We start from the raw sequence: 9,133 nt of genomic DNA on the forward strand, positions 1-9,133 counted from the left end.
TCAGATTTTATGCTGCAAAACCTTACTGAAAGAACGGAAGGTGGCTGTAGATAACAAGTGACACCCCAATGCAGGGACTTTGTGGGCCTATGGAAAGGTCAGGAAGTCTTCCAGCTGAAGAACATTCTAAGCCCAGCTATGGCTCAGGGTCTTACTGCTGGAATTTTTAGAAGGGCTCAGCTGTCACTACTAGGGCTAGTAGTAGGGTCAAGTTTTTGTAACAATTCAACACCCATCTAGACGCCAGCATGAGGGGGCAGATTTTGTGTAGAGCACAGCATAGCACAAGGAGGGCCCTTTGGTGCTGAGATCCTTTGAAAAGAGCACCGTTAAATGTCACAAAGGGAGCAGCTGGGGGCTGAGCCCTTTGGAAAAACCTGGACCCAAAAGTGTGTATTCTGAAATTTTTGGCCTTCAGTAGCATGGGTGAAGGGGATGTCTCAGGCTTGGTAACAGTCCAATTACTCAAGAAAGGCTTCAGTGGTTGGTACCAGCACACTCTTTTGCACCCATCAAAACAAGTCAAAGAGCTTTCAAAGAAAGAAAAAGAACCCAAAACCACGCCCCCGAACCAAAAGCAATCAAAAAAAGGAAAGAAAAAAAATAATCAAGGTAATTTTAACCAAGAAAGCCAAAGAAGAGATGTGCACACACCCCAGTCAGGCTGAAGAGAGGCCCTGTTTTCTGAGGAAAGCTCCGACCAAGATTTTCTATCAGAACATGAAGAGTTTTAGGTTCCTCAGTATGGGTTCCCCCAATTTGAGTTACCTTAAAGAGGCCTGAGGCGCAGTGTTCCCTGGAAAGCTGAGCAGGCCTGCAGGGGGTGCGGTGGGGAGGGGAAGGCAAAAGGGGCAGTTGCCCTGGAATCTGTCATTTGAAAGAGGCCAGGATGTCCAGCTGCCACCGCTCGTGAGGCAGCAGCAATGGCAGCCAGAGCTCTAGGTCCTTTTATGCTGCTGCAGAGCTGCCGCGCCACTTGGTGCGCAGCTCTGAGGGAGTGTGGAGGAGGCCACGGCTGGCTGCCCTGGGCCCCCTCCCTTCTACCCTGGACCCTGATGGAAGGAACAGGGAGCTGGGCCCCCTCCCACCTTGCCCCCAGACCTGCAGTGGCTGTCAGCCCCACAAAAGCTGAATGTTTGGGCAGACACCCAGGACAGATTCAGGTGCCACCCAGCTGATTGGCAGAGCACCTGCAGTGGCCCACAGCTTGTGTTTCCATTGGTGGTACACATCTGCACATGCCTTGGTGCACACAACAAAATTTATTCTGCACATGGATAGAAAAATCAGAGGGGGCAGATTATAAAAGGCCTTTATGCACCTAAAGATGCAGATAGGAATTTAGATGCTCTTGTGAAATTCCCTGCAGGGTTCCTAGCGGACTTTTCTAGCCCATATTTAAAAAAAAAGAGATTACTAGCTTGCTTGATAAAGGGGACTGGGTGTGTTACATCCCCACAGACTTCAGTAAAGCATTTGACTTAGTCCCTAACACTATTCTGCTTAAAAAACTAGAATGATATAAAAGTCAACAAGACACATGCTAAATGGATGACAAACTGGCGGGTGTCACAGTGTCATTGTAAATAAGGAATTGTCACTGAGCAGGGGCCATGTCACTAGGGTCCCCTCCCCCCGGGTTGGTTCTTGGCCTACACTGTTTAACGTTTTTAAATCGAGGACCTGGAAAAATCCAGCGTTTGCAGGTGACATTGTGTGGGGAGGGGGAATACAAATAAGGCAGAGAGGCCAGATCACCTCTGGATCATGAAGTAAGCGGGATGCAGGCTGACGTATGTATTAATACAGCTAACAAAAAAAAGCAGATCTAGGAACAAAGAATGTAGGCTCCACTTACGGGATGGTGGACTCTGTCCTGGGAGCAGTTAACTCTGTCTGCTATGCCCACTAAGTCTCAATCAGCTGCCCATGAGCTCCCATTGCAACAATGTAGTCCTAACTATGAATCTATTTAACTAATTGCTTTGGAAACTGATTTAATTAAGTCAGTTTCATATCTGTCCTTAGGCCAGTCCATATGCTCATAAGAACAGGGCTGTAGAATCAATCCCTCCATGGGCTTCAGGGTTGCAAGGACTATGTAGCTTAACATTTATTTCTTGTGGGTCCTGCCTCTATCGAGCCCGTTTCCCTTCCTTATTGATTTGACTGACCTCATGAACATTTCACTTGGAAACCCCCACTGCTCTTTGCAGTCAGAGAAATCAGCAGACGAGGGGAGAGAATCAGGGAACGTAAGAATGTGCATTAGTGGAAAAGCTTTAATGATCAGAGTGTAGAGGAAAGTCCATTGTCTGATAGGTCTCTGCAATGCTGCAAGGAAAGGGTTGTGATAAGAGGTCTAAAAGAGAGAAAAAAAATGCAAACACAAAATGCCCTCAGTTATCTTAGGCCTGCACCAAGGAGGACACCTCTGGAAAACTGGAAGAAGTGGCAACCAGAATGTACCCCACCCTCACGATGAGGGTATTTCAGGTGGGATGAAGCTTGCATTCAATTGTTTCTCATTTGTGCGGAATAACATAGCACCAGCAACGTTGCTGCATATATTATTTGTGTGGCTATTAAACATTACTGCAGCTGTTATGTGGGCATAAAAAAGCAGTTACAGTAGACTGGGTAAAGGCAAAAAGACAACATGCTTTGGCCACAATCATATTCACTTCCCAAAAGCATTATTAGCGTGAACTCTGAAAGCAAGATTTTAGCACACGTGCGTGGACACCTGCGGCAGGATTCACATGAATTCCTGCAGTGAAGCTGCCAGAGGCCAATTTTGCCTGTTAAATTGTAATTGTCATTATCTACATTGCAGTAGACGCCCCCTCATGAACCAGGGCCCCATTGTGCAAAGTGCTATCCAAACACAGCCTTGCTCCTGAAAACTTGCAATCTAAATAAATGTTTATTGGCTGGAATAAGAAAAATGTAAAACGTGTTTTCGCCACAAATGTGCACTGGGGCACAAATAGATCTTCTCACAGTGTTTTTTTTTGTTTTGTTTTTTTTTTAAAAAAAAAAAAAAAAAAAAAAAAAAGAATATACCAAGCTACAGCTGCCTGAGTACATCCCTTGATTTCTGCTATATTGCATGGTTACAAAATAGCCAGCTGGGAAGAGGCAATCCTGGAGATGTTTCATGAATAAAACACGCCTGCCTTGATATCACCTGTTCAAGACCCATTTATACCTAATATTAGCATCATATTCCCTTATCTAGTTCACTGCCTGCTCCCGACCAGCCACCAAAGTACATCAGCTGCCATACGTGTGATCTTTAGGGGAATATGTCTAACTGTCGCAAAGATGCATCCCTCGGAGGCTTGCATTCTGGGCAATTTCTCTTTGATTGGCTCAGCACTTTGTGAAACACTCCCCACTGAGCTGCATGACTCTTTTAGGTAAAAGCAATAGTAGTATAAAGCAGTGTTTTTATAAAGTGTCTCCTTTTAAAAATATATAACTATAAAGTATGTTTTTAAAAAAATATGTAATTACCCCCAGACTTCTGTCACATACCCCTAAGAGTATGCATACCACTGGTTGAGAAACACAGTCCTGAGGTCTTGAAACAAGTGCTATTCAACCTTTCCAGATTACTGTACACTTTTCAGGAGTCAGATTTATTTTGCATACCACCAAATTTACATCTCGCTTAAAAACTACTTATTTAAAAACCATCACAGCAGACTACTAATGAAAACTTGCTAACCTTCTACCATCTTGTCAAATAAATGAATTGAAATAGAAATATAGTACAGTAAACTCTTTCATATCCAACATTCTATTATCCAGAACTCTCAAATAACCAGCATTTTAACCATGAGTTAATTTAATTACGTTTTCTATAAGTACGGTATAGCGAGCGTAAATTCAGATAAATACAGCAAATGCAGTGTAAGTTTACAGTGTGCAATACCACTGCTGATGGTGAATAAAGTACTCTGCATAGATTTGTTTCTTAATATTTAACCTCGTTTTTCTTCAGTGTTATGCATTGCTAGGCCTACCTCTCTATTATCCAGGATATTTGAATATCCAGCAACCTCCCAGTCCTGGGGATGTGAAAGAGTTTACTGTACTTACATTTCAGCATAAGGCATATGAAGCCATAGAAACAAGTCATTGTCTGACTGAACTTTCAGATTTTAACTGGCTTTCCGAGTGGTTTTTATGTAGCCTGTTGTAAAATTAGGCAAATATCTAGATGCGTTGCTGTACCCCTGGAAGAGGTCAGTGTATCCCCCAGGTAACATGTACCCCTGATTGAGAAACAGTGGTATAAAGTATGACATTTGCAACATGACAGCCATGAATTATTAACAACTTTGCTTCAGCAACTGATCCACAGCTTGGACCACCAAGATGTCGTGTTCCCACCAACAGTCCACTCTAAAGGTCAGCTGTGAAAAGAAGCTCTCCCATTCAGACCAGGCAAGAGGTTAGCGGTGAAGCCTCCGGTTATCGAAAGAACAATTCATGGCACCCGGGGGGAGGGAGGAGTTCAAATAGAAGTGAGGCCCCTCAGGAGAAGACCCTGGTCTCGGTAAAGCTAGTGAAAATAGGCTTTGTGCAGAACCCCATCTTAGCCGCAGCACGTGGAGCCCCAGCCTTGCCATTTCTAGGCATCTGGGAGTATTGATCTGGGGACCTATATAGCAGACAACCCACTGGCCACGTTCTTGTGTTGCCTCCTCCCTCTGCTCCCATGCACACCTTTGAAGACAGGTAGGGTTACGCCAATGGAGAGTCTCACTCTGCAGCTGCCAGATGGGCGGGGCCAAGGACAGAAAGGGTGGGGCTTATGACAGCCAGTCCTGCCCCTCCCCGCATGGTCCCTCAGAGCTGCATGGGGAGCAGGGACACAGCACTCTGCGGTGTTTCAAAAGGGCCTGGGGCAACTGCACCCTTTGCCCCACCACCCCATACCCCACCCCCATCAGTGGGCCTGGCCATTGAAGTCAATGGAAAGACTCACACTGAGTTTACGGGGACTTGGATAACAACCTTAGAGCCTGACACAGAGATGCTCAACAACGTTCTAGGTCAGGCTTTGAAATCCTCTTTGAAAACTCATCTCTGCCGAGCTGTCTAGCACAGGAAGAGTCGGTAAAGTTCTCTCTCAGATCTTGATTGTGCTCTGCCGACAGACCCGGGTCTGGCACCGGGGATTGAACCTGCAATCATAGGGGCTAAAGCCCTCTGCTCTACTGCATGAGTTAAAAAGCCCGCTGGCCTTTTGCTCATGCAGTAGAGCAGAGGGCTTTAGCCCCTATGATTGCAGGTTCAATCCCTGGTGCCAGGACCTGGGTTTGTTGGTGTTACAATTGTTTCCCCTCGTAGGCAGCGAGCCTGATGGATAAGGCACAGGATGAGAGCTGGGTATTTTCCCCCACTGGCCTACTGTGTGACTTGGGGCACGTTACATTACCTTTCTGTACCCAACTTCTGTACGCATAAAGTGGAGATAATACTGACCTCCAGTACTCCCAATAAGCGGAGCGCTTGGACAGCTGTCCAGGATAGAGATTCAGTGCTACCCAGCTGATTAGAAGAACGTCCAGAGCCAGCAGCATGTATTTCTATTGGGGGTGCACATGCTTTGGAGTGCATTGATTCCACACATGGAAGGAAAAAACTAGAGGGAAGCCTGATGACCTCCTTGTTCAAGGACTTTGAGATCTACTGACTCAAGACACCATAGAAGTTAGCTTAAATTCTAAACAGATCCCACCAGGTCTGCCATAAACCTAAGTAGCTATGTGATCATCCTGCTGTAACTCCCACCCCATGCTCTCTGTACTGATTTGTCCTCACACTGATGATTTAGTTTGTAAATTCCTTGGGGCAGGGAGTGTGTCTGACCACATCTTCCTCGGACATTTCCAGGCACGATGAAATGAGTCATCAGGATAAAAGGCAGGCAAATAGGCCTTTTGGTTGAGTTGGTAAATTGTCCATGAAATGTTTTGCACGGCTGGACTTCTCCCAGTGGTGCCTCTTTGGAAGCATTCTGGAAGCTGGAAAAAGCTCAACGTGAGCTTTCTGGGAAGAGTTCCATTTGTACCGGGGAGCAGAATGTGGGAGCTGCTACGTGGAATCAGAGTGCCTGCAGAGGAGCATTGTTTTAAAGAGGTGACCGTTTGAAAGAAACAACTGGTGAGCTTTGACTTGGCCTTTGGACATGTTTCATGGCATTGCATTATAATAATGTTCTGTCACAGTCAGTAACCTGGACCTTGGCCTATTGCCACACATTTGAGCCACCCAGCTAATTAAATGGATATTGTTTTCTGGTCCATCTCTCATACCCTATTGCTATTTTCCCCCCTCTCTGCCCCTGGCTTAGCAATGGTGTCAGGAGTGATATTGCGACTGGCTTTTTCCCATTGCTGTCCTGCACACCTCATTAATTCTGCTCAGCAGAAGATCACGGTCGTTATGTTTTGGAAAAGCTGATGGGCTCTTCAGAGGGCTGAGGCTTGCAGTTTCCCAGAAACGCCCACCCCAGGAATTCGCTCCAAAGGAGGCAGGAGGAGCGGGCCATTTTCGCAATATTGCAGGGACGTTAGTTAGAGATGGGTTCTTGCACTTGGTGACCCTAAACAGGAGGGTGCTGTTACTGGACACAGAATACAGGTTGAACCTCTTAAGTCCAGCACTCAGTCATCTGGCAACATCGGTAATCTGGCATGATTTTAGTTAGCCAGACAAACCACTTAACGGTGTGGCCAAGTTTCCTGTGGTCCTATAAAGGGCATTTCCAGCCACCAGTCCTGGCTCTCAGTGTTCTGTGCTGTAATTTACCTCTAAAATGTCTTCTAAGAGCTCCATAAGAGATGGAATGGGATCCCATCATCCATCTTGGGGATAAGGTCTAGGGAGTGGCAGTAACTAATGTTCCCTCTAAATTGTTTCCATGTGCAGAATAAATTTTGTTATATGCACCAAGGCATGTGCAGTGTGCACCACCAGCATGCTGTCAGCTATGCCAATCCACCGGGAGGCACTCAAATCTCCCCTGGGAGGCCACTGAAGTGCTCATCTTACAGGCAACATGGGCAGTAACCCTCTCTGTCTGTCTGTCTGCCTGAGCTGATGGTGTTCTCAGTTGGAGGGAGAAAGTGACACACTGTCTGGATGAGATTTTTACTACATAGTTATTGGCAGGGTGTGTCCTATAGATCCCTCAGCACTGGCAAGTGTGGCATTTGAGTATCAGTTTGTCGGCTGCATCCTGCCACCGGATGTTAGGTGGAGCAACATTCGTTAAGGCTGGCATCCAGAGACATTTTGTTGGCTTCAGGGTGCCTGTGATAATTCTCATGGCATGACTAAGCCGTGTACCTACTACACACCTACCAGTGTTGGGAGAGATACAGGAGGAAGAGCCCAGCATTCACCATCCAAGAAGCAGAGCGCAAGCCCTGACTTACACAGTGTTTGTGCATTGGCTACAAGGAGGCGATATTCCTTTTGTGTGCCCTGCGATTACCCTTTGGGGGAACCAGTCTATTGGATCTGGGTTACTGTGGTCCTAAACCGGGGTGATGGAACAATTCGTACAGTGGTGGGGATGGGATTGAGAGCCATTGAAACAAACTGTATACCCTGTGTTTGATGGGGACCACATGAAGCCTGGGGGGTGCACAGTACCCCCCCCACCCCTTTGTTCCAGCATGGATAACCTGGACAAGGTCAAGCAAGCACTATAAAATGTTGGCTGTTCCCTTACGATGTTACAGCTGAACACTGAGGGGCAAACAGCCACAGCCATACTGTCACTGAACCCCGCCCCCCGAAGTAATCAAATAGGGGTTCTACTGCAATCACTCCAGCTGTGTACCCTCCAGATCACGTCCAAAAGCCCATTAGCAAAGGGCAAGCGAGCAGACTTCCTGGGCTGCTGGACGACCGCACATTCACAGAAGTAGGGTTGGGGCAGCCAGGCCCTCCCAGCTGCCTGGAGTGCACTGCTCTGGCAGCAAATTTAAAAGGCCTGGGGCTGTGACCACTGCTGCGCCTGCAGCAGCAGCAGCAGCAGCTGGGGGCCCTGGGGCCACCGTTCTCTTCCCCCCACCGCAAGTGGGCAGGCCTGGCAAAGGGGTCATATTGGGAAGCTGGTACTTAAGTATTACTCAGGTAAGTCTGGCCCCTAGAAAACTGGCTGCATTTCAGGGTCAGGGAGTGGAGGATGACCACACCTGCGGAGAGCACAGGGTACACATCCTGCAGCTAGAGAACACTGAAACCCCCTGAGTTTAGCTGTGTACTTACCCTCCCAGAGCAGGCTGGGAGCTCGTTCGTTTCCAGTCAGCACTGGTTAGGTCATGGTGAGGCATTTCTGAGGTTGGAATGAACTTCCTGGCTTCTGGAACACAGGGTCAGGCAGCAGCTGACTCAAAGCTGCTCCCCCACGAGGCTGGGATACTGTTCCTATCAGGGCCACGCTCATCTTCTGGGACACAACAACCCCTCTCCCAGTCCCCCAGCAATGGGGCAGTGGGGTGTTATCACTGGAGAGGCTTATGAATTTTTATAAGGTTCTGCTTTTACTATTTCATCGATCACCTCCGCCCAGGCAGATGAATCACACTCCGAGCGTCCAGCCCACAAGCGAGAGATTTCTTCACAAACAAAACCATGAAAGCCCCTTCCCTCCACTGACTTTTGCGTTCTCCCCGGCTCCACCTCCCCAGGCTCACGTGACGTCACGTTTAGCAGCCCTCTCCCATCCCCGCCTTTATTAAATATGACCCGTGTTTGATCCCAGGGCGCTGATGAAGGGAAGCTGTGGTATGAGAAAGGATCAGACATGAAAGGGAGAGCTGCCCATTTTCCTTCAGGCTCAGTCAACAGGTACTGAAGGGAGTGGTGTACACATGCATTAGGGAAGTTCTAATCCTAATATTTACCATCACAAGTATGGCAGATGTAGAGGTGTTAGGGCTGGCGACAACCTAAGGGAATTATGGAACAAAAAGTGCTTTACCAATCAAGGAGCAGCAGCAGCAACAGCTATTCGAATTTTGCTGTGGGAGGTAAATGGGCACACACGGCTCTTTCTTGAAGTGAGAATTTTAATTGGAAGATGCTCAGCCCCCTCCACGCT

Source organism: Carettochelys insculpta, chromosome 19 (genome assembly GCF_033958435.1).
Source record: "Carettochelys insculpta isolate YL-2023 chromosome 19, ASM3395843v1, whole genome shotgun sequence".
NCBI classification, from domain to species: Eukaryota; Metazoa; Chordata; order Testudines; family Carettochelyidae; genus Carettochelys; species Carettochelys insculpta.